This window comes from Macrotis lagotis, chromosome X (genome assembly GCF_037893015.1).
Source record: "Macrotis lagotis isolate mMagLag1 chromosome X, bilby.v1.9.chrom.fasta, whole genome shotgun sequence".
Classification (NCBI taxonomy): domain Eukaryota; kingdom Metazoa; phylum Chordata; class Mammalia; order Peramelemorphia; family Peramelidae; genus Macrotis; species Macrotis lagotis.
Genome location: NC_133666.1, coordinates 485,862,627 through 485,888,690, shown reverse-complemented (window position 1 = coordinate 485,888,690; position 26,064 = coordinate 485,862,627). Strand labels below are relative to the sequence as shown.

The window sequence follows — 26,064 nt, the reverse complement described above, 5'->3', positions numbered from 1 at the left end:
TACAAAAGACCATGCCCCCCAAAGTGACTTAGATTTACTAAGGTCCAAAATTCCCACTTTCAATCTCTTTTGTATATTAAGATACTGAAACTCCTGTTAAATACAAATTATTAATACAAAAATTATACTGTAGCAGGATCACTTCTCAGCATCTTAATCCAATTAGCCCTAGTAGAAAATCTGACCCTAAAACAGTAATCCAAGGACAAATTAAGAATAATCTGATTAAGTACAAAGAAATTGTCTACATAAGAATTAAAGATTTAGAAACAGAAGGGACAAGTACAACTCATTCATTTAGAGAGGAAGAAAACTGAGGTCCTAAGAGGTTTTAACCTGTCCACACATGATAAGTAAGTGATCAATGCAGTACTGAACTCTGAGTCTTCTTGATTCCAAGTCCCACACTTTATCCACCACCTGGTGGGTCCAAATTTTTGTTGGGTATTGCAGCCCAGAGGAGTTAAAAGTTTGGACATCCCTGAACTATGCAACCTCTGTGTCTATTTAGAGAATCCGAGAATTTCAAAATTGGAAGGGGACATCAGCAGAATAATCTATAATCTTCCTTCTAACACATCTGAGTAGTCATCCAGTTCAAGTTTGAAAAAAATCTCTGTAAGGGGACAATGCCTTCCTCTCCAAAGGCAACACCATTTCACTTTTTGATAGTTATAATTATTAGGAAGTTTCCAATAATTATCAGTAATTGTCTCTTCCTATTAAAATTGGGTTTCACTGTTTCTATCATACCTTACTTGTCTAGTGGCAGAGTCTGGACTAGATAATCTCCTAAAGTCCCTTCCAACTCTGGCAGATTCCTTTTTCTTTTTCTTTTTTTTTTTTTTTAGATTTTTGCAAGGCAAATGGAGTTAAGTGGCTTGCCCAAGGCCACACAGCTAGGTAATTATTAAGTGTTTGAGACCAGATTTGAACCCAGGTAGTCCTGACTCCAGGGCTGGTGCTTTATCCACTGCTCCACCTAGCCACCCCATCTGGCAGATTTCTGATACAGATAATACAGAAATAAAATATACAGATAATACAGAAATAAAATATTAACCTTATTCAAATAAAATAAAAACTAAGAATTACTTTGATAGAATGTTTCTGTAAAAAACATGCAGGAGTTCAGAATAAAAAAATAAAAAATCTTACAGGTGTGAGAATAAGTAGCTTTAAAAAAAAAAGGGAGTGAGGAGAAGAGATATTTAAGTTTTCATGGAACAAAACAGATTCCAAGCATAAAACAGTGAGAAAGGCAGGCCTGAATAAGGTATAAACACAAAAAGATAAAATCTAAAAGGAAAACCAGAAGTCAGAATCTAACACTTTGTTCAAAAGATGAGCAAATAAGACTCAGAACAAATTAATAAACAAATTAATAAACAGGAGAACAGCTTTGTAGTCTTATGCCTTACCACCCTAAAGTAATAATGACAGTAAATCCCTAGGCAGTCATGTGATCCCAGTGAAGTAGGAAATGGGGGAAGGTGGTTCCAAATGAAGAATAGATAATGGGTGGTGATGCAGTGGATAGATAGTCTCATATATTTGACACTTACTAGATCTGTGCCCCTGGGCAAGTCACTTAACCCTAGTTGCCTTGTACCCAGGACCATTTCCAGGTGTCCTGATCCATATCTGGCCACTGGCCCCAGATGGCTCTGGAGGAAAAAATGAGGCTGGTGACTTAGCACAGCATCCCCTTACTCAAAAAGACAATTCATGTGTGTGTCACGGCATCACCTCCCTGACATCATGGTCCTCTTGAGAATGAAGGACAAACATCATCATCAGGTACAAAGTATTTTGTGCTTGTTAGTGAATGACAGAAGGATGAAAGCAAAACAAAAACATAAAACTTGAGGACTTGACACTTTTGGCTAGGATCAGCCGTAGGAGTAAATGGAAACTTTTGCAGTGGTACTTCACAAACAACTATTAGAGGTTAGTGTAATTAAAAAAAAAAAGATCTGTTGATAACTATCTGCATTGTGACCTAAATGACTAAAATGTATTTATTTCCCCTACTTCTCCTACAACTTACACATATTAATAAATTAAGTCTAGTTCTCCATGTAGGCAGACACACACTCACAATTTAATAATAGATTAAGTAACTATTGAGGAATTATTCACTTTCTGATTCAGAATTCATATGTAGTATGAGCAAATATTTATCAAGAAATAAAATGGGCTGTTTCTAGAATACTAGATATTAAAATGATACAATGTTCTCTATTAGGACTTTCATCATGAACTTTATTCCTTGCTTTTTCAGAGCATCAAAAGGTTATTTGAAATAGCTTAAATTGTGTTTTTGTTTGTATATTTTGTAGAAATATAGTGTCTTTTTAATAGGGTTAGTGTCTTGTGCTAATCAAGACTTCTAATGTAATCAAGACTTTTAATGCTTTTCTAATTTAAAAGTCTGAATTTATACATATCTCAAACATATATAAAAGGCAAATGAAAAAATTTTCATTTAAGTGGCTATCTTGATTAGTACTGACAGAAAATGTGTCTTCAAAGCACAAATTTTCTTATTTAATTTTTAAAATTCCTATATTTAATTATATATTTAATATTATCTATTTAATACATAATTCCTATATTTAATTCCCATATAGAAATTGTAACATCTGAGGGAAAAATATTAAGTTTATAAATTATACTCTTCCTGAAAAGTGAAAAAATCTGTGAAGAGATCCATCAATTAAAATATCAACAAACTTTACTGCATTTATGTAATATTAAGTAAGAAAAAAGTAAAGAGCTAGGGAATACATTTTCCAAGTTATACTATAAATCCTTTATAATATAATCCTAGTAATACTATAAACTACTTTATTCCTCTCTTCACAGAATTAGGACTACCTTTAAGGGAATGGGATTTGCAAACAGAGAGCTCCTCGAGGGGAGGCTTTGTTTTGTGTTCACAGAACTTAGTACTATGCCTTGTCCATAAGTAAGAGCTTAATAAACACTTTGACTTCCAGATGTAGTAATGGTTGACAAAACATGGCTTTTTTTGAAAAAATCCTAAGGAACAAATTGTACACCAAAAGAAATGGAGTTAGTTATCTGGATCAGATAAGTAGCTAATGTATTTGTACTACCAGAACATTAAATCTACAAAATACCAGATGCAGGTAACAACTTATATTTCCTGGGAGGTAAAATTAGGACTAGAAATAGTAGATAAGTGCTTTGGTATAACAAGCACAGGGTTCAAGTGACATGCACATAGCAAAGAAACTTTTAAAGATTATTTATTCTCTTTATATGCATGTTTACACATATTTAATTGCCAGAAAATTTTTCCCTTGATGGAATCTGGGTATTTATTTAGTTTTTGAGAATTCAATTAAATGTATGTGTTACTGACTGGTATTGATACAGTGCTGGTCCCATAGTGAAGACACTAGCATTGTGATGGGGTGGGGGGGAGCTGACAATTAATCCTGTATATCTACGATTCCTCATTTGTAAAATGGGAACACTAAAAATAGCATAACAACAGCATCTACTTCAAGGGGTTGTTACTAGGATAAAATGAGATAATAAAGCACTTTGTAACCTTAAAGCACCACTGAAATGCTAGTTAACAGCACCATTCTTGTTATTATCATTACTATTTTATTGTTGCTGGGTTAAGCTATCATTTGTAGGGCAATAGAAATGGGGGGGGCAATATAAAACTTAGATTTAGAGGCTGAGTGAGTGTCTTGACTGTGACACTGTGGGTAGAGAAGATTTGTCTGAAATACTGGCTACCAAGTAGCTAAAAATATTCTTCAGGTCACTAAGTCTAGAAATCATAACTAGAGATTGAGTCCTGTGTTTGTGGTAAAACATAAGCTCCTTGAGGAAAGATTCTTTCTTTTTTTTTTTTGTCTTTGAAGGATACACAATAGTTTCCACATAAACAGAAAATATTTAATAAATGTTTAAAACATGAGTTTTGCAGAACAGATGACTACAAAGTTGAAAGACTGGTTTTATGTATGCTTTGTGTAATGACTCTTTTTAGATGACTGTTTCATCTAAGTTCTACCTCATTCCTTTGTCTACTATGTGAAATGTGCTAAAATATCTAGGGTTCTTCTTCCTGATATGTTATCTACAAAGAATAACATGGTACATAAATACAATTGTGTACAGAATAATGAACAGAATTACCAATGCTACAAGGTGCGGGCATCTGGGTGGCACAATGGATAGAGCACTTGGTCCTGGAGTCAGGAGGACCTGAGTTTAAATCCAACCTCAGACATTTAATAATCACCTAGCTGTGTGACTTTGGGCAAGTTACTTTACCCACTGCCTTGCAAAAACAAAACAAAACAAAACAAAAAGGTGTATCTGTAGTACAGAGTATAGAAAAAAAATTCAATTATTCTTTTTTTAAAGAAACATTTTTAGAGTTTTATAATTTCCCCCCAATCTTACTTCCCCTCCCCCCAACCCCCACACAATTACATTGTTTCCATGGTATACACTGATCTAAGTTGAATGTGATGAGAGAGAAATCATGTCCTTAAGGAAGAAAAATAAAGTATAAAAGATGGAAAAATTGCATAACAACATAACAGTTTTCAATTATTCTAAATAAACTACAATAATACAAATATTTGAAAAAGAAATACAGACATCTCTATCAGGAGTGTGGGGGTTGAGAGGTTAGAAATCTTTAACCTCATCAATGTGGGGGACAATGTATGAAAATACCTTCCAGGAATACAGATCAATATCTTAATGATCATTTATAGTTTTAGAACGTTCCTTGGGGTCCTGAGAGTTTAAGTGACTTGCTCACATGATCACATGCCTAATAGGTGGTAGAGAAAGAAGTTGAAGTACTATCTTATAGACTTTAGAGTCAGTGTTCTATTCATTTTTTTTGTTTAAAGATCAATCCTACATGTAGAGTTTCTCTTCATTTATCTGAGTATTCCCTCCGAAAAAAGTCATCTTTGATATAAAGATTTATTATTATTGGGCTGCCTCTCAATTTTGAAAAATTCTCCAAATAGACTGAATAATACTTTTCACCTAGAAATTTTCATGTCATCCAACATATCACATTTAAGTAAAATATTTTATGAAACAGAAATAAACTAAACCGCAGGTATTTCTTTCCTTGGTTTTGCTGAACCCAATCAAATATAAATAATCATTCTTAAGATTTCCTGACATATCTCTGTACATAATCTCAAACTATGCTTGGAAAATACCCTCAAAGTTCAACTGTAATCTCACAATCATTACTAAACACTTTTAATCGTATGGTACATTTAATGTACGTCCCAGAATGCACATGGGATTTGACTAAAATTAAAACTACTTTATCTGGTACTGTGGACAGATCACTAGCCATGGAGTCAAGAGGACCTGAGTTCAAATCCTGCCTCAGACACTTGTCATGTACCAGCTGTGTATCCTTGGGCAAACTGTCTCACATTCAGGGCCATCAGAAGTCATCCTGATCCATATCTGGTCACTGGACCCAGATGTCTCTGGAGGAGAACATGAAGCTGGTGACTTAGCACAGTATCCCTCACTCAAATCCAATTCACGAGCTTCTCATGACATCACCTCCCTGATATCATTGTCTTCTTCAAGAACAAAGGACAAACATCATTATCACCATCAATTGAAAAGGGTACAATTTTTCAAAATGAAAACACATTGTTTTCAATCTTTATTCCACACTATAACAGCCTAAGAATATTTTATTGTATAAACTATGCAACATTTCCCAAGTTTGAAAGAGAGTCACACCCACAGTTTTTCGTAGCTCTCTTATCTCATTCATATTTGCAACTACAGTCTAGTCATTTTCAAATCTATATCCTACACACCACAAACTGAACTCATCTCTTCCTTCTCTCAGAATTGACTTAACATTTCTGTGGGTGGCAGCTCCATTCTCCCTGTCACAAAAGTCACTTTTTAACCATTTCCAAACCATTTTATTTGCTATCTGACTACCCCCCTCCTCCAACCTACTGCAATTTGAATTCCTACCCATTTCCAGCTCTGGTTCCCCTTTATGTGTTGTCTTCCCTTATTTGAATATAAGTTCCTTGGGGAAAGTAATTTGCTTTTATCTGTTATCATGGCTCTTTTAAAAATGAATTTTTCTCACTTAGATGTAAACAGTATTTTTTTAACATTTTAAAATTTTGAGTTCCAAATTCTTTTTCTTACGTCCTCCTTCCTCCTTAAGACAAACTATTTCATACATGTACAGTCATTCAAATATTTTCATATTAGCCATGTTGCAAAAGAAAATGCAGAATAAAAAAAACTTAGAATAATAAAGACAGTTTTAAAAAAGCATACTTCAATATGCATCCAGACTCAGTTTGAGATGAGAAGCATTTTTCATCATAAGTTCTTCAGAACTGTCATGGATCACTGTATTGCTGAGCATACCTAAGTTATTCACAGTTGATCAAAGTACAACAGTGCACAATATTGCTGTGTAACTACAGGTCTTAGCACAAAGAATAAATGCTTTTTCTGTCACCTGCTCTACCTCCATAGAATGTTCCTCTCTTTTCCACTCCCATTGATAATGTTTTGGAGTTCAGGTGTTCATTCACTACTATTCACAACAGCAATAATAGCCTCCTAACAGACTCTTACTCCTCCAATTTGGCCTTCACATTGCTCAATATCAAATATCCTTAATGTACAGGTCTGGAAAATTCAATACCAGACTCAAATAAACTTGAGTGGCTTCACAATTAACAAATAAAATATATATACTTTTTCAATTGGCATTTAAAGTCCTTCATAATTTGGTTCCTTTCTAGTTTATACTTCAAATGGATTCCTCGTACTCTTTTAATAATAACAAAGCAAAATCTTCTTCCTTTTATAACAGGGATTGTTCACTTTTCATTTCTGTATCTCAGGTCCTTGCATATAATTGGTATTTAATGTTTGATGAATTAAATATCTATTTGGTTAATTATTATTATATGAAAGGCTTTATTTTGGCTAGGTCCTCATGGCAAAGATCTCCCTCAGGGATAGCTCTTACTCCTTTTACCTAGTTGGAAAAATTTCAGTCAAATCAGCTACTGAGGGGGCATCTTAATATCCTGATACTTCTTTCAGTATCATCAGTAATAACATATACTGCTCTAAGACTTATGGGAAATCTCCGAATTCAGTTAGAATTACATCAAATACCAGATCTAATTCTACATTTCATTACCCAATGATAAAATATTTGATAACAAAAAAGAAAATGTCAGGCCTGCTTTAGTTTTTGAAATCAACTTCTATAATTATAATTTTTCTTAGTAGATATAAAGCCAGGGTATGTGAATTTCATCATTAAAAAGAAAAAAATGTGGAATAGTGTTTAAGCACAAGAGTCAGGAACATAATTTTAATCTAATTCAACTAATTAACCCTATAACAAACCAGAATTCAGTTTCTTCTGAAAATAATAATAATAATAATAATAATAATAATAATAATAATAGATGTAGTCTTTCACCAGTTATTTGTTAAGTTGTTTTTCAGTCCTGTGTGACTTTTCATGGCCCCTTTTAGAGTTTTCTTGGCAAAGATACCGGAGTAATTTGTCATTTCCTCCTCCAGTTCATCTGACAGATGAGGAAACTAAGGCAAACAGAGTTAAACAACTTGCCCAGGGTCACACAGCTAGTAAGTGGCTGAAACCAGATTTGACTCAAGTTTCAGGTATACATCAGTGAGGTTTGCATAATGGCTTTGTGGACTTTTAGTTTGGTAGGCAGTCTAATACCTCTTTTCTTCCATACTTTCCTTCAGTCTCCCAAACACTGCGCTAGCTCTGGAAATGTATGTGCCAACTTCATTATCAATCCCTAGAAATCAATCCCAAAATAATTGAACTTATTCACAGCATTCAAAACTTCTCCATTTGCAGCAACTGATGGTTCCATATATGGATGGTTGTGGTGCTAAGTGATGTAGAATCTGTGTTTTCTTGGTGTTAATTGATACAGGATAGGACTAAGTCAAGCATCCATTTCCCTTTGAAAAGTAGAGATAAGTGGTATTTCTGGAAATTCCAACTTTCTTTTACAGACAGAATATGTAAATCTCTCTTCTTTAGACCAAGCTGTTTAACCTAATTTATTTCTCAATATTGACAAATGGGGTTGAGAGAATAAAATAAGGTGAAAGAATAAAATATGATGAGAAAATGCTATGAAACATTTAAGACTTTATGTATAAGTATTTCTAATATGAAAAGAATTTAATATCAACCTCATTCAATTGAAACTGCTCTCTCCAAAGTCTTTAATGATCTCTTAATTGCCAAATCTAATGTGTTTTTCTCAAATCTCATCCTTCTGGAGCTCTCTGCAGCTCTTGAAACTGCCAATCATCTTCTTATCCCTGATATTCTCTTCTCCTTTGTCTATGATGATACTACTCTTTTCAGGTTCAGTTTCTCTACCTATCTCACACTCCATCTCTGTTTTCTTTTATTGAATCTTCATCCAGCTACTAGATATTAGCCAAATGTGTCCTACAAAAACACTGTTCTGGGTACTCTTCTTTTCTTCCTCTAATTCACTTGGTGATCTCATCAGCTTCCATAGATTCAATTATTTCCTCTATGGTGATGATTTTCAAGAAATCTACCCATCCAGTCCTTACTTCTCTACCAACCTCCAGTCTTTATCTCCCAACTGCCTAATAGGATATCTCAAATTGAATGTCCACTATATATATTAAACTCAACATATGCAAAATTGAGCTCAATAATTTCCCCTCTAAATCTGCGCCTCCTCCTAATTTCTCTAATACCACAATTCACCCAGTTAACCAGGCTCACAACCTAGATATGATCCTTTACTCTTCAATTTCTATCACCCTCCCATTTCTAATCTGTGTCCAAGTCCTATCAATTTTGTCTAATAAAGTCCCTCTCCTCTTTCTAACATTGCCACCACCATGGCAAAGCCCATATCTCTTCTCTCCTAGAATATGAAAATATTTTGCTGGTCAATTTGTCTGCAACAAATCTCTCCTCACTTCAGTCAGCGCAGTGTGATTCAGTCATGCAAAAGTAATCCTAAAGCTCAAGTCTGACCATATTACCATGAACACTAGTTCCACTCCCCATTCAATAAATTCCAATAACTCCTTATCACCCCTTGAGAATCAAATATAAAATCCTCCGATCACTTATACAAATTTATTCATAACAGCCCTGTTTGAGGTGGCAAAGAATTGGAAATTAAGTGAATGTCCTTCAATTGGGGAATGGCTTAACAAACTATGCTATATGTCTGTGATGGAACACTATTGTTCTATTAGAAACCAGGAGGGATGGGAATTCAGGGAAGCCTGGAAGGATTTGCATGAACTGATGCTGAGTGAGATGAACCACAAAAACACTGTATACCCTAATGGCAACATGGGGATAATGATCAACCTTGACGGACTTGCTTATTCCATCAGGGACAATATTAGGGTATCTGCAATGGAGAATACCATCTGTATCCAGAGAAAGAGTTGTAGAGTTTGAACAAAGACTATTACCTTCAATGTAGGGGGTAAAATAGCCATCTTATTATGTATAATATTATGAATAATATTACATATTATGTAATATATTATTTTATGTAATTATATAATATTATGTATAATATTATGTATCTTATTATATATTTTGTTATCTCTTATACTTTATTTTTCTTCCTTAAGGATATGATTTCTCTCTCATCACATTCACCTTAGATCAATGGGGGAGGGAAGCAAGACTAGGGGGAAAATTGTAAAACTCAAAACAAATAAAATCTTTCTTTAAAAAAAATAAAATAAAATCTTCTGACATTTAATATAATCTTAACTCCCTAACTTTCTAAATCTTGTTACATGCAATAGCCTCATTTCTAGTGATTTTGGCAATGTTCTTCCTTATTTCCACTTTTTTGGATTCTCTGTAAAGTCCCAGATAAGACCCTACCCTCTGGGAAGCCTGTCCCAATCCCTCTTAATTCTAATGTCTTCCCTCTATTAATTACTTCCTTTTTATCTGGCATATAGCTTTTTTTGTAAATATTCAGTTACATGGTACTTCCCTTTTATATTGTGAAATCCCTGAAAGCAGGGACTGTCTTTTGCCTTTCCTTTGACCAGAGCAGAGAAAGGTTTCTGGCAATATGTCACTAACTGTCCAACAAAATAATCATTTGGCTTTTACATCTAGAAACCAAAAGAATAACAGCTCACATCTATACAGTGCTCTTAATATTTAAAGAAGGGTTTTGCAAATCACAAAAACCCCATTAAGTAGGTATTATCAACCCCATTTTATAGATAAAGAAACCGTGGCTCAAAGAAGCTAAAGTGACTTTCACAAAGTTACACAACTTAGTAAGTCTCTGAAGAAGGACTGGAACTCAAGTCTTTCTGATTTCATCCACTCTAACTGGGTGGCTCTCCATGATTCTTTTATAAATTCTATTGAAGGGGGCGGCTAGGTAGCGTAGTGGATAGAGCACCAGCCCTGGAGTCAGGAGTACCTGAGTTCAAATCTGGCCTCAGACACTTAATAATTATCTAGCCATGTGGCCTTGGGCAAGCCACTTAACCCCATTGCCTTGCAAAAATACCTAAAAATATAAAAATAAATTCTACTTAAGATTAATTCACACATAGTTGTTTATATTATCAATCCACCCACCCAAATAAATGAAAATGAAAGTAGGCTAACAGAATTACTCTACAGTAAACGATGCAGAAATATATGGTAAAACTCAAAACGATGCTAAAAAAATAGGCATCAAGTCGCCACAGTGTTGGACTTGGGGAATCAGGAAAACCCAAGTCCAAATCCTCCTTAAGAAAAACATTAGTTGTGAAATCCTAAGCCAAATCACTAAACTTCTCCTAGCCTAAGTTAATACTTTCATAGAGTAGTTGTGAGAAACATGAAATAAAAATGTGGAACACTGTGCAAGCCTTTAAGCTCCAATGCAGTTATTGGGTATTTTTAAAATAGGGGAAAATGTAATAAAATGGTACTGAATTTTGTCTTAATCGTTAATCTTTATGACAATATGCATTCTCTTTTCAAATTTATCTTTTTTAATTGATATTTTTATTTTTCCAAATTCATGTCATGAAAGTTTTTCAACGTTCATCCATATGCATATGCATAGTTTTAAGTTACAAATTTTCCTTCCACCCTTCCTTCCCACTCCCCTCCCCTCAGCAGCAAAGAGTCAGGTCAACATTGTACATTTGTGTTAAACATGTTTATGGATGAGTCATTTTTGGTATAAGGAAATAGGATTAAGGGAAAGAAATACATGAGATATTTTTTAAAAAGTGAATGTAGTGTTTTGTTTTATCAAATTTACCTGCTACTTCTTCAATGAACAGAAGCTCTAAAATTTTCCAATTATTTCCTAAATAGCATCATATGATTCCATAGTCAGATTCGTTTTAGTTTATCTTCAGACATAATTCCATCAAGATTAAAAGACAGGCATAGTAGCAAACACCTATTACAATCCCTGCTACCAGGGAAGCTGAGCTTGTTTATGAATTCTCAGGAGTTCTGAGCAGAAACTAAACCACAGCTGGACCAGTGGCTATAAGATGACCCATGTGGTCATCTCTAAGAAACAGGAGGCCACCAGGCTGCCTAAGAAGGAGCCAACTGGCCAAAGTGGGAAACAGTGCAGGTCAAAGGAGTGAGATAAAAAGGTGACTAGCTGAATAAAATAAAAATAAAATAAAACCTCAACAACTATGCCTCTTCATATGAATCTGAAGTCAAATGACTTGATTCATCTGAATAAGTAAGACTGTGGCAAATCACTTAACTTCTGTTTATTTATTTAATATGTAAATAATAATGATTCTTATCTACTTCAGATGGTTATTGTAGGAATAAAATGAAATAATACATGCAAAATGATTTGCAATTGCAAAGTTTTAAGATGACTGTAAGTTTCTATTACTATTATAACTGCTGAAATTTCACTTTTCTAGGGAAGGAAAGTGAAGGAAAATGTTCCCGTTCCTGGAACCTTAATCACTTTATTGGAATGAAAAGAACAGCAAGTTTATAAAAGTTCTCCGACTTTCAATTCCTCAGTGAAACAAGTATGAGTTCAGAAGTATTATCATGGTCATAATTATTACTTTGTGAACAAATTTATATTGTTTGCAAAGAGTTCACTTTATAAAAACCCTGAGGGAAAAAAAAAGCCCAGTGCTCTTCCCATTACAATAGTAGAAATATTAAACTTATAGAAAATCATTTTTGTCTTCTTCATTTCACATGAGAAAAGTCATACTGTAAGTGACTGACAAAGAAAAGTTCCCTACCATTTTTTTGATCCTCAATTCAAGTCTGAGAAGTATGGTACTTTTCAGCAATAAGTCCTGCTGTCTCCTCTCTGTGTATCTCTCTGTCCAACTGGTTAAAATCATTCATTGGGATTTAAAATGGTAATTAAGTAGTCTTATTTTTAAAAGGTACTTCACCAACAGGAGAACTGGTCCTTCTCATTCAAAAAAACTATAAATAATAAGCAGAGATGGAGGAAGAACAATGAAACTATGTGAATAAAAGGTAATAAAGTTAAAAGGTCTTTAAATTTTTCTAGACAGTCTACAAAATGTGCTTAAAAAAATGGTAGTAAACCTTCCAAATAGTCTTAGAGTGAAAAAAAGTTGATGATGGGAAAATTTTATAAAAAGAATAAATACAAGAGAAAAAGCAATTGACTAAGAGGAGTTCTAATTTCAAAATTTGCTGTGTGAACTTGAGCAAATAATTTATATTTTTCTTGAGCCTTTTTTTCCACAAAAATGAGATAGATGATTTCAAAGGTCCCATCTAAACTCTAATGTTCTATAACTAAATAATATTAAAAATACATATATAAAACCTAAAAGTTAAATTAAAAGGAAATAAATTGTATATGAGATTTTTCAAAGGGTTTTTCACAATGCTCTATATCTCTCTCCCAAAAGCAATCCAGAAAAAAAAAATCTGCCTTGAGAAACTTGCAAAGGTCTTTTGTGATTCCAGTCTTCTTGAAACAAAATAATATTCTTCATGTATATCCTTGCAGAAATGTCATATACCTGAATCATATAAAACTATAAGCTTCAAAGTCTTGAAGCTCAAGGTAATGTAAAGGTGCACATTTGGCATGAACAGATACTACCACATTACAAACAAGGAAGTAACTAGAAGAAGTGAGATAAAGGATCATATTCAAAAAGCACAATAAAAAAAGATGGGTTGATCATATAACCAAATCAAGAAACTCCTCAGCACTCTAAGGGAGGATTTCAATGGCAAATTTATGGGAGGACATAAAATGAGAATGTATAGAATATGTATATGATATAGAGTGGAGATATATATATATATGTTATAAATTATTAAAGAAGATACCCACGTGATGAATCACAAATCCATTATTACAATGCAAATATTCCTGTAAAAAGGATGAGAAAATTATAAGAATACTGTACAAATTCATTTATAAATGAAATTATCATTCTCTAATTTATTTGCCTTTTGTTTTCATATTTAGGTGTGCTTAAATAAGATTATACCAAATCATCTTATACATAGTTTAAAGAAAAACAATTTAAGAAAAATGTCAAAAAGAGATGACAAGATGGAAAGAATGAAGAATGACAGATAAAAAGTTAAAGGACTACAGTGATTCTCTTGCACTGTGGGAAAAAAGTGAGTAAGACTTCAACCACAAGCATGGATTGTGATTTGCGTCTTTGAAAGGAATTCAAAGGGTTGGCTAGGTGGCGAAGTGGACAAAGGGGTGGCTAGGTGGCGCAGTGGATACAGCACCAGACCTGGAGTCAGGAGTACCTGAGTTCAAATCCAGCCTCAGACACTTAATTACCTAGCTGTGTCACCCCAATGCCTTGCAAAAAGAAAAGAAAGGAATTCAAGAATTGATAAGATCATAGCTCACTCAGAATATTAAGATGGCATGGATATAGGAAAGGAAACAATGAAAAGGCTGCTATTTAAGATGGAGAAAATATTAAAATTGTTGACTAACCATGTTCTCATCTAATGGCTTCAAGAAAAGATAAAGAATAAAGAAATAATTTACTTTTAAATAATATGAAGGAGGATAGGGAAGTCCTATAATGAAAGCTCACTGAAGATTTCCTCCCACTTTTTATAGAAGTCATACCTTGGAAGCTAAGGAACCTAGAGTCCCCATCAAGTAAAATAATAAAACACAATTCCTGATTTCTGTTACAGTCCATACATTAAAGTAAAAAAGTCTAGAACAATTTGCCTCCAAAATAATAAAAGTCTTCTGACTTCAAAGTCATCACCTTGGCTTTAGCCCAGCACTACTTTTTAACTTCATGTCTTTTGTTTCTTACTTCATATTGCGTTTCCCTATAACCTTCCCCCTCTCTTCCTAAGAGCAATCCCATATGACAAACAGTAAAAGACAAAAAAGATTTTTAAAAATCACCGCTAATCAATATACTGAAAGTCTAAAAACATGCAATCAATGCACAACACCAATGGATCTCCCATCCTCCTCCCTACATATCTTCCTATAGTTCTCTGAATTCATGAATTGCATCATTTCTTACATACTACAGAATAATGTTCTACTATTGCACATAAGCATTATAATTTGTTTAGCCATTCCCCAATCAAAGGGCATTTAATCTGTTTCTGATACTTTACTGTCACAAAAAGGGCTACTACAATTATTGCTTTGGTGCTGCATAAGGGGCCTTCTGTTCAATGAATTTCTTGGAGTAAAAGCTCTAAAATGGAATCACAGGGTCAAAAAGTAAACTACTTTCCAAAATGATTATCCTAAGTCAGAGTTCGACCAAAAATGTACCAAGTATGTGTATCTCTGTACAACTCTTCCAACATTTTTGTCATTTTTGCCAATTTACAGAATGTAAAGTGAGTTGAATCAATTTTCATTTTTCTTATTAGTGATTTTGGGAGCTTTCTCTCATGTGGCTGTGAAAACTTTTGAATCTTTCTTTTCGGAAGTAATTGTTCATATCTTTTGACCACTTATCTACTTGGGTATGACTGTTAGTCATATACATCTGTGTGTGTATGTCACACACACACACACACACACACACACATATATAGATATAGATATATAGATATAGATATAGATAGGTATAGATATAGATATCACATGCATAGAGATGTTAACTTTTTATACAGTTCAGATACCAATCTCTTATCAGAGATCCTAAGGGGGGAAAAGAGAAGAAAAGCAACCAACCAAAAGAGATTTAAGAGATTGAAACCTAATTCTGGATCAATCCCAGTTAGTTATGTGACCTTAGGCAAATCATTTAATATTTTCCGTGCCTCAATTTCACTCCATTTCAAATATAAAAATAAAGATATTTTTTAAAGAAAGAAATTCAAGCTATCAACATTCACATTTTTATAAAGTTCTAAATCACTAGAAAAATGGAACTTAAAACAATTTCTACCTGAAATCTATCAGATTGCCAAAAGAAGACAAAAGATGAAAGTAATAAATGTTGGAAGGACTATAAGAAAACAGGTATGGTACTGCACTCATAATGAAGTTATGAAATGGAACAGTCATTCTAAAAAAGTAATCTGAAACTATAACCAAAAATTAACTATGATATGCATATTCTTCAATTCAGAGGAAAAGGATCTATATGCACAAAAATATTTAAAGAACCTCTTTTCATGGTGGCCAAAATTGGAAACTACAGGAGTTCCCTAATGAAGAATGTATCAATAAACTGGTGTATTTATTTAACAGAATATATTGTGCCATAATAAATACTGAAATTAGGCAGTTTCAGGAAAAAATTGGGGAGATTTTTGTGAATAGATGAAAGGCAAAGTGAGCAAAACTAGGAGAATAATTTTTATAATTAACTACAGCATAGAGAAAAACAACCTTGCAAGACTTCATAAGAACTCTGATCAACATGATGGCAAACAGATCCAAAAGAATGAGAATGAAACACACACCAGTCACTATCTGATAGATGATGAATTTAAAAATGCAAATATATATATATATATACATATATATATATATATATATATATATATATATATATATATATATATATATATAAAATACACACACACACTTCAGCTTAGACAATGTGGAAATTTATTTTTTCTAGACTATGCAAGCTGTTTATTAAGGACTTCATTTTCAAACTTTTTTTTTTGCTCAGCTGGAGAGGATTGAGACCCATAGAGGGAGGGACAGACTAATAAAGAAAATCTTATAAAATTTTCCCAAGTCTGAAACAAAATTTTCTTGTATCATTATGAATTAGTGCTAGTACATACATATGCAATGGAAGGGATATCTCAGAATTTATGAATTAGGCAAAACAAAGTTCCTTAGAGTTTCAGAAAAGCTATGCTGATTTTTATGTTAACTTTCTTACTTTAATTTGAAAAAGAAAAAAGAAATTGGGGAGAGGGGGAAGGTTGGGGAGAACGGACTGAACCTATGATTTCAATAGTTAAGGGAATTCCTGATGTAAAACTCCCTCAATGTAACTAAAAATAAAACTAAAAGAGGTAAATTATGCAAAATAACACAAAATTCTAATTGTTATTGTCTATTCTCCTTTCAAGAATACAAATTTTTTCCTAATGCTGAAGTTGTATAGTATTTTATTGCAATAGTCAGATAGCATATATCATACCATAACTACATGTGATGATGATGATGATGATGTTTGTCCTTTGTTCCCAAATATTATGACATCAGTGGGGTGATGCCATGACAAGCACATGAATTGGATTTGAGTGAGGAGGTGCTGGGCTAAGTCACCAGTCTCATTTTCTCCTTCAGAATCATCTGGATCCACTGGCCAGATATGAATCAGGATGACTGGAGATGGTCCTGAATGGGAGGCAATCAGGATTAAGTGACTTGTCCAAGGTCACACAGTAAATGCCAAGTGTCTGAAGCTGGATTAGAACTCCCAAATTCCTGACTCCAAGACCAGTGTTCTATCCACTGCGCCACCTAGCTACCACTTTAGGAATTAGAAAGAAAAAAATTTCTTAGAATAAAACTACGAAAAAAATAATTTTCCAAACAGCCTATGGTTAGAGGGTTTGAATTTTTAATTTCATTGCTTTAGGACAGCTTCCCAAACTTTTGTCTCAGAACCATTTTCTCTCCTAAAAATTACTGAGGAACTATCTCCCCAAAACTAATATCCATCAAGATTTACAATATTAGAAATGAAAATATCTTTGTTTTTTATTAGGCAAATATAATTTCAACACCATGGATCCCTTGAAAGAATCATGGGTACCCCTAGGGTTCTAGGGCCAAACTCTAAAAATCTTCTTTAGGTTTCTTCTTGAGCAAACTCCTCCTACTAATGCAGATCTACATTTGTTCAAGAAATGTAAAGCCTTAAGAGAGTGATGTAACACATAGAGAAATTAAGTAACTTGCTTAATCTCACAAAACTCATGTGGCAAAAGTTGGACCTGAATCCAAGTCTTCACTTAAAGGAAGATTATTTATTCTGATATACTGTCCTCCCTCTCAAATACTAGAATTAAAATGTAAAATAAAACAAATGAACTGACATCTGTAGTCCATTCTAGTTCTAAATCTATGATCCAGAAATCTAAATTTTGCATTTTCCAAAGCAGTTGACTAAAGTGTTCTTCAAATAGCAGAGACCCTTAAATCTTTTTTGAATGAATGAAACTATTAATGGAAAATGTAATATTAAATACATAAGGATCATGATAGAGAACAAAGGACTAGGAAATATTGAGAACTAAGGTAGGAGTTCCAAGCCTGAGTTCTAAGCCTTCCTCTACTAGAAATTCACTGTTTAAGATTAAACAGGTGATTTCTCTTCTTCTCTAGGACTCAGTTTCTTCTGTAAAATAATGGGGCTAGATTAAACCAGAACTTCCCCTCCATCTTCACCATGGCAGTCTGATGACAGTTATGGATCCCTTTTCAGAATAATGGTTTTAAATGGAAACCCATTACACATTGAATTGCAGTTATAAAAATATTAAAAAAAAAAAAAAGTTCATGAAATACCAGGTTAAAGAACCCAGGGACTAGAGGATCTCTGAGGATTAATTTTAATGACCATAACTACTCAACTTTTCATTAATGCCGCCCCCAACAAAACATAAGTGCCCTAGAAGACATTTCTTTTACCTTTGTTTCTCAACACTGGCACGTGACAAGTGCTGATACAAATGTTTGCTGAATGAATGAAACTAAATTGATGGAAGTCTTCCTAAAAAAAAACTAGTATATATTTTTAGCTTGTCACTGAAATGCTGCAGCCAAAGAAATGAATTTTACTGCACCCCTATCCATAATCACTTATGTAACTTCACTGTAGTATACTTCTAAGGGAGTACAGAGATATGTGTAGTGCCTCCCTTCACCCACACATGAAAGACTTTCAAGGGCATCAAAAATTGAGATTTTTGTATCAAAGATAGGTTCATAGGATCACCAATCTGGAGTCAACCCACTCATTTTACAAATGAGGAAACTAGTCACAAAATAGGTTATCAGAGGCAGGATTTAAATAAGTGATAGCGCCAGCATTCTCTCCAATGTACACTATTTCTTTTTTTAGGTTTTTGCAAGGCAAACGGGCTTAAGTGGCTTGCCCAAGGCCACACAGTTAGGTAATTATTAAGTGTCTGAGACAGGATTTGAACCCAGGTACTCCTGACTCCAGGGCCGGTGCTTTATCCACTACGCCACCTAGCCACCCCTAATGTACACTATTTAAGTCAACTCTACCCTTATTGAAAAATCTACTATGTGCAACATTACTTGCTATTCATTTCCTCTAAATCAGCATTTCCCAACCCAGATCACATGGTAAGACAGCAAAATATCAAAATTATCTACTCCAGGTCTCCTCTCTTCCTGCAGAGTCTTGCATATGGGTTACAAAATGGGCAACTGCTATGTACCAGGCAGGATTCCAAGCACTGGAGAAACAAATAAGAAAGGCAATTCCTGACCTCAAGAAGCTTACAATATAACGGACAAGACAATACATAAAAGGAAGTTAAAGGGGATGGCGGAAGAGAAGAGGAATGCCAGCCTAAGGGATATGATGGCAAAGCTGCTACAGGCAAATGAAAATGTAGCTAATACTTTGAAGTCTCTATAAAAAAAGAGGAGGTGGAAGGAGATTTTTTGGTTTATCTTTCAGTCCTCCAGTAAACTGAGAGTACTGATAGAAGCCAAGGGAGAGTACTGAGAACCAGGGTGAAAGAAGAAATCTAGGGAGTGAAGAGGAGGAAGAGGTGCACATAGTTTCAAGAAGTACAGTACCCTTGACAGCAAAAAAAAAAAACAAAACTAAAAAGTATGGAGGGGTAATAATTCATTGTGGTTCAAAAGCTAAGAAACACCACTCTAAATCATGAGTTTCTAAAAGTAGCCTAGGTAATAAGGAAAAAACTAGAATAATTAAATGAAATGTCCATGTTCATATGAAAATGGCACTAGACTCCTATTATAAAGTTATCAAGGAATATACAGCTGTGTAGCTTAGGGTATTATCTCCTACATTCTAAATTCATTCCTATTTTTTTAAAGGAAATGTTTCAAGTATGTGACAATTTTCCTGTCTCCCCATAGTAATAGAACATAAACAATATAAAGTAAAGATAATTCCTGAGTTTATCACTAAATTATAGAGTACAATGAACATCACTACAAACAGCTAAATAAATTGTCTTGGCTAGTTTACCTTCAGTCTGATAAATTATGTCCTAAAGATTACTAAATGGAGGAGGCTATTGGTCAACTCCAACCTCTATCCTCAAACCTCAGAATTCGTCCATCTTCTCTGTGTTGTTGTCTTCTTTGCTATTGGAAATGTCCCCCAAAGTCATATTCATATACAGCCTATGCTGCTTTCACCAGCCTTCTTGCTGTCTGCAGCTATATCCTGCCTTTCCCCATATTTCCTTATCTCTTATCTTCTGCCTTCTGCAGCTTATACTTGTCATCTTAGCTTTCACACAAAAAAGGATAAATTATTATTGGTACAATCAGTTAAAGTGCTCATTTCCAGTCTTCAGACTTCTCTTGGCTACCTTCTAGAAGTTTTGAGCTCAATTGTATTTCCTTAGTTATGAAGGATTTGGAGGAGGGAAGAGGAAGGGGAGGCAATAGAGGGGGTTGATTTTTATCTTGTTGATAAATTCATGGCTACCCAAGATACCATAACCTTCAGGATGGGGTTCTATATAACTGAGATTAAACTAACTATCCTTATGGAGATAACTTTGGCTTCATTAGCTATCACTAGGACCCCTTAGACTCAGATAAACCAACAAAAACTCAAAACTACCCAAACACTCATGGTCAACTCTATGAAAAAAAAACCCTATGACATTTTACATGGAAAGTGAAATCTTAAAAGCCCTAGATAAGGGGTGGCTAGGTGGCTATTGGATAAAGCACTGGCCCTGGAGTCAGGAGTATCTGGGTTCAAATCTGGTCTCAGACACTTAATTACCTAGCTGTGTGGCCTTGGGCAAGCCCCTTAACCCTGTCTGCCTTGCAAAAACCTAAAAAAAAAAAAATAAAGCACTAGATAAGAACGTCTAATTGTAATATAATAGAAACACTGATATAAAAACACTGAGTCTAAGAGCTAAATTCTGAAGAATACAAATACTCATAAAAACTACTTATTTTAAAATCGTCCCAACTTTTTTTTGTTTTGTCTAACAATAAAGAACATGAAATGAGTTCAAAGTAAAATGTGTCTTTTCAGACCTCTACTACCTACCTCTACTACCCATCGTTTTAGGCAACTAAATGAAGTAAATCTTTCAAAATGTTCATGATAATTCCACTTGTGATTACAAACCAAGATACCCAATCCCTAGTTCTCTTATAATTCAAAGGGAATAACCAAAATAAGCTGTTGATGTGAGAAAGTTTCCCTTAAGTTAATTGCAAAAACAAGTCCAACCTAGCTCCCTTTAAAAAAAAAATGTGTATATAGGCACATCACCTACACCGACACACACACACACACACACACACACACACACACACACACACACACACAAAGACACAAACTGAAAGGGCAGTTAGACTGCACACTAGATAAAGCACAGGGCCTAGAGTCAGGAAGACCCAAGTTCAAATCAGGCCTCAGATACTTAAACACCTAGGTGACCCTGGCCAAGCCATTTAATCCTGTTTCTCTCAGTTTCCTCATCTGTAAAATGAACTGGAGAAGGAATGACAAACCATACCAATATCTTTGCCAAGAAAACCATGAAGAATTGGATACAATTTAAAAATGGCTGAATGACATATGTATTTATAGGGGAGGGGTTAAGACAATACAGAAAGATGGGCAATCTGAAATAGATACGCTGCCCCACATACTTCTCTTCTCCATTCAGAGAGCAGCAAAATGGAGAGTAAAGTATTAGCTGCAGGTCAGTTGACTACCTTGATTTGCACTGCACTGTGAAGAAATCATTCTATAAACTGCAAAAATACCAAATAAATGTTCATTATTAGAAGTTTAAGCTTCTTCTCTTGGCTAGTCAATACCTTATTATTTCTTATTTACAACAACTTATTACAAATTGGATTAATATAGCAAGAATATTGCCAATTCCTTAATAGGAAGGAGGGAAGGGAAGAGAGCAAGCATTTATTATGTTTCTGACTATACTAACCACTTTACAAATATCTCACTTTCAAATATTCCTAAATAAACACTGTGGAAAAATTTTCCCAAACTCTTTGCAAACTAAAACACTTTAGTTTTTTTCAAAGAATGTATACATATATAATTTTTTACTATTGTTATTATGTTGATACATTAAAGATTGAACTGAGCAAAATAACATGCCAACTTGAATACACTTATGAAAAACTAATTTTCTCATATGTAGCATGGTAGTAACACTGTTTTACTTTTCTCTGAGAATAAGGAAATTCAAAAAGATTTTTGAAAAGGTAGAAAGTTCTAATTTTTATCTTCCAAAACACATAGGCAGTCCAGCAGGGTAGAAAGAGGACTATTATAAGCCTCAGTTCAAACCCTGACTCTGATAATAACATCTACTACTACTGCTGCTTCTAAAAGTAGCTAACTTTTATGTAGCACTTCCAATGTGCCAAACACTGGGCTAAGAGTACTATCTCATATGATCTAGCTAGGTGGATCCTGGAGTGCCAGGACCTGGAAACAGGAAGACTCATATTCTAGAGTTCAAATGCAGATTCACTTACTAGCTGTGTGATCCTGGGCAAGTCACTTAACCTGGATGGCCTCAGTTTTCTCACTTGTAAAATGAAAAGGAAATGACAAACTGCTCAGATATAACTCCAACAGGGTCACAAAGAGGCAGTCCCAACAAAAATGAGCCTCACAAAGACCTGGGAGGGAGGTACTGTGAAGCTAATAAGTGTCTTAAGACCATTTTGAACTCTGGTCTTCGAGTTTCCAAGACTAGAGGACTTATATACTCACTGTACCATTAGCTGCATAGAGAGACATAAACTTAGACAGTCCACTTAACCTCTCTTAGCTTCAGTTTCCTGTTCCTGGAAATAATATTCTCCCTATTTACCTAAAAAGATCCTGATAGAAAATGTATGTATAGCTGGTGTTACATAACCTAAGTACCTTAATACTGCTATATTAAAAAAAATAACTCTTCAAATAAATATCTGATTGAAGATATTTCTTCTCAAATTCTAAAGCAAAATGTATAGCATAGAGAAACAGTAGGGGGCAGTCAGGTGACACAGTGAATAGTGCCACCGGCCCTGGAGTCAGGAGAACCTGAGTTCAAATCCAGCCTCAGACACTTAATGATTGCCTAGCTGTGTGACCTTAGGCAAGTCACTTAACCCCACTGCCTTGCCAAAAAAAACTAAAAAAAAAGAAGAAAAAGTGGGAAGGTGGGGAAAGGAGGGTGAGGTAGAGGAGAATAACCTACATATACCATCATAAAGCAGATTATCTCCAACTGGTCAATCTTGAGCAAGTATTATAAGACTCCTTCCCCACCCCTGCTCCTGCCCTGGCTGTAGAAAAGGGTGACCCTAGTGGTTCACTATGCCATCAAAAATGTTATTACTCCATAGGAGGCATAAAAAGCAGTTTCCACCTATTCCACCTTCCTCATTCCTGGTTTACTGAAATGTAGGCAGCACTTCCTCTTATGTTATCTCCTCCTCCTCCAGAAAGACCTTCAGTTAAGAAATAGCTCCTCAGGAGAAGAAAAGTTAGGGATTCCTGAAGCATGCATCCCACACTTCTTTGGATTTAATCAATAGCAATCTAGCCATGTATTTGCTTCCTGGGTGTGGGTCAGTCCTAGTCGACTGAAAAAGTTAGTCTTAATACCTACTGATAAGGTGGAAAGTAATTTCCAGATATCCTTAGCTCCTCTGCCTCAGGCTCATCATAATAGATGGGATCTGCTAGGAATCACTATACCTATTCTAAAAGCCTGTTCAAGTATTTAAAGGGCGGATGCATTTTGTCTCAGATGCTAAAATATAGGTAAGTATTTCTTATCAGCTCTATGGAGTATGAGCGAGTAAAAGAAGTACTCTTAAATAGAATGAAATCACAGTAATCTATCAACTTTGTCAACTTTCCCCTTATGATCACAACATGTTTTGATGACTCAGCGTGACAACGAATCTAACAATGAGATCCTAGTTTCAGCGGCAAAGAAAGGATTAGGATGAAGGTGCTAGTAGGAAAGGGTTGAGGGCAAGATGCCAGGTTTGGCAATGTGACTGAATCTAACAAATACCAGTAGTTGAAAGCTAAATCTGCAAGTGAAACTAGGAAACTGGTTTTCTGAGTTATAAATATTTTAAAACCTGGTACTGTTCTGATGTCACTTATGGCTATAAAGGAAGCTAAGACAACCAAGAAGCACCCTAAATAATAAATACAACAACACAGCACAATAAATGGACTCTCCCTTTGCGAATAGGTGCTAATTATCTCTAAGTCTCTGCCTAAGACTCCACGGATGGATGATAGTTCACTTTTTCTTACAGCTCTGCCCAACTAACTTGTGCTTCCTCTTCTCTTAGATCCTATCAGAGGGTAAGAGGAACACTGATTTGACAGAGGGCCTAACAGCGCTGGTTGGTATACACACAGGTACCAAGTCCTTCATCAACATTTCAAGTACACATGGGATAATAAAACAAACTTTAGCGCCGCCCGGGGGGCCTCCGCCGCGGCTCCCCTCAGCTAGCCGGGCTCCAGAGGCCGGGCCGGTGCCCTCGGGGGCCTGGGGGGGGAATGGGTCGGCGTGGTCAGGGCCGCCTCCCCAGCCAGTTCCACCTGGGCACTAGGAACAGGATCCACAAAGTGGCTCCAGTGGGTGTGTGTCATGGGGGGCGTCAGTCCCCCCGAGGCAAGGGAGATGGGGAGGGCGGGGGCGTCTCGTGAGATGGGGGGCAGGTGCGGGGGGAGGCGCGCGGAGACCTCCCTACAGTCCACTTTGCGCAGCTCCCCGGGCCCCCCGGGAATGGGGCGGCGGCGGGGGGGGCGCGGGGACCCCGGAGTTTGCCCCTTCTCCTCCGGCTCCCCCTCGCTCGCAGCCTCTCCGCCCGGGCTCCGCGGCGCCCGCTCCGGCCCGGAGGCCGCACCGAGGCCCCGGCCTCTCCTAGGGCCCTGCGGGCCACGCGCAGACCCACACGCGCCGGCCACAAAGGCGGCGGCGGCGGGCCGGGCCGGGCCGGGCCGGGCCCCGCGGGCGGCCTCGGGGAGAGCCCGGCAGGAAGGGGGCGAGCCCCGAACAAACGGCGGAAGCGGCGGGCCGCCCGGGGCAGGGCCGAGGCTCGGGGTGGCCCTCCCGACCCGCGGCCCGCCCTGGCCCCGGCCCACCCTCGGCGGCGGCCGGCGGCCCTCCCGGCCCCGCTCCTGCAGTCGCGCGGAGGACACTCACCCTGCGGCGGGGCCCGGCTCCGGGGCCCGGCTCCCTGCTCCGGCTCCGCGCCCCGAGCTGCCGCCGCCGCCGCCGCCGCTCCTCCTCCTCTCCTCCCGGCCCTCGTCCTCCGCTCCCGAGGGGCGCGGGGGGCACGCAGGCAGGCAGCCCGCAGCCGCCTCCCACGGCGGGGCGCGAGCACTCACGGGCACGCGGCCCGGGGACGAGGAAGAGGACGGCCCCGGCCGGGGGGAGGCGCGCGCGGCCCGGCCGCCGGGGAGGGCGCGGGGAGCGGGGGAGCCAAGCGCCGGCCCCTTCCTCGAGGCCAGCCGGGAGCGGCCCGCCTCGCGCGCGAGGCCCCCAGCCCCCTGGGTAGCCGTCCTTATCCTCTCCTACTGCTTACCTCCGGCCACTCTCCGCTCTTGGATTTACTCTCAGCTCCACCGAGAAAGGGGAAAAGTCCTCCTCGGCCCATCTGCCAGCTCCAACTTCCTTCCTGCCTCACCTGCCGCGCCCTTTCCCCTCACCTCCAGCCGCCGGGAGCCACCCGGGCCGGCGGGGCCAAGGTCGGCGCACCTTGCCCAGACTCCCCCGGAGGCGGCCGCTGCCCAGCCCCGAGCCCCGGCGGCCGGCGTGTGAACCTGCTCGGGCTGCGGCGGGCAGGACGGACCGCCTGGGTCGGGAGAGAAGGCTAAGCGAGGAGGAGCGGGAGAGCAAGACAACTTGCACACTGTGTACTTTGCGAAACGGGCTGCCACTGCTCAAAGAGGCTTTCCCCACCCCGGGAGCTTAGTTCGTAGTTTTTCTTAGTTTCCTGGTTGAAGCAAATTTACTGATTTCTCCTGCCCCGTGTATTATTGCTTTGTTTTGCTATTTTGGAAGAGCTCTATAGGAAAACACTTTTACAGATGGATGTCGCCCCATCCCCTGACTGAATCACAATTGTAAACTTCACTCGGCCCCTGCCCCAGAATAGAGGCCCTTTTGCTTCTGCGGGTGCTTGATCTTTATGTACCCAGCCTTTTCCCTTACACTTACCGTTAATTTAGTAGTTAAGAGCCATT

The 26,064-nt window shown here is 37.2% G+C and overlaps 1 protein-coding gene and 1 long non-coding RNA gene across 5 annotated transcripts in view; both read right to left on the bottom strand.

The window, feature by feature from the left end:
• The window catches only part of LOC141502920 (uncharacterized), a 32,771-nt gene extending 8,439 nt beyond the window's left edge, over positions 1–24,332 (bottom strand). Inside the window, exons 1-2 of the long non-coding RNA XR_012472718.1 lie at positions 16,744–24,332; positions 13,452–13,490 (exon numbers count right to left, since the gene is read on the bottom strand). This is a non-coding gene — a long non-coding RNA (uncharacterized LOC141502920). The remainder of the gene's footprint in view (positions 1–13,451; positions 13,491–16,743) is intronic.
• The window catches only part of SOCS6 (suppressor of cytokine signaling 6), a 76,639-nt gene extending 51,100 nt beyond the window's left edge, over positions 1–25,539 (bottom strand). For 2 of the 4 annotated variants that reach the window (XM_074207700.1, XM_074207702.1), the window contains exon 1: positions 25,404–25,539. The gene's annotated coding sequence lies outside the window, so the exon portion shown is untranslated. Of the gene's footprint in view, positions 1–25,021; positions 25,179–25,403 lie in introns of those variants that run through there. The other 2 variants (XM_074207699.1, XM_074207701.1) reach the window with 1 other exon arrangement.
• Between the last annotated feature and the right edge of the window lie 525 nt (positions 25,540–26,064).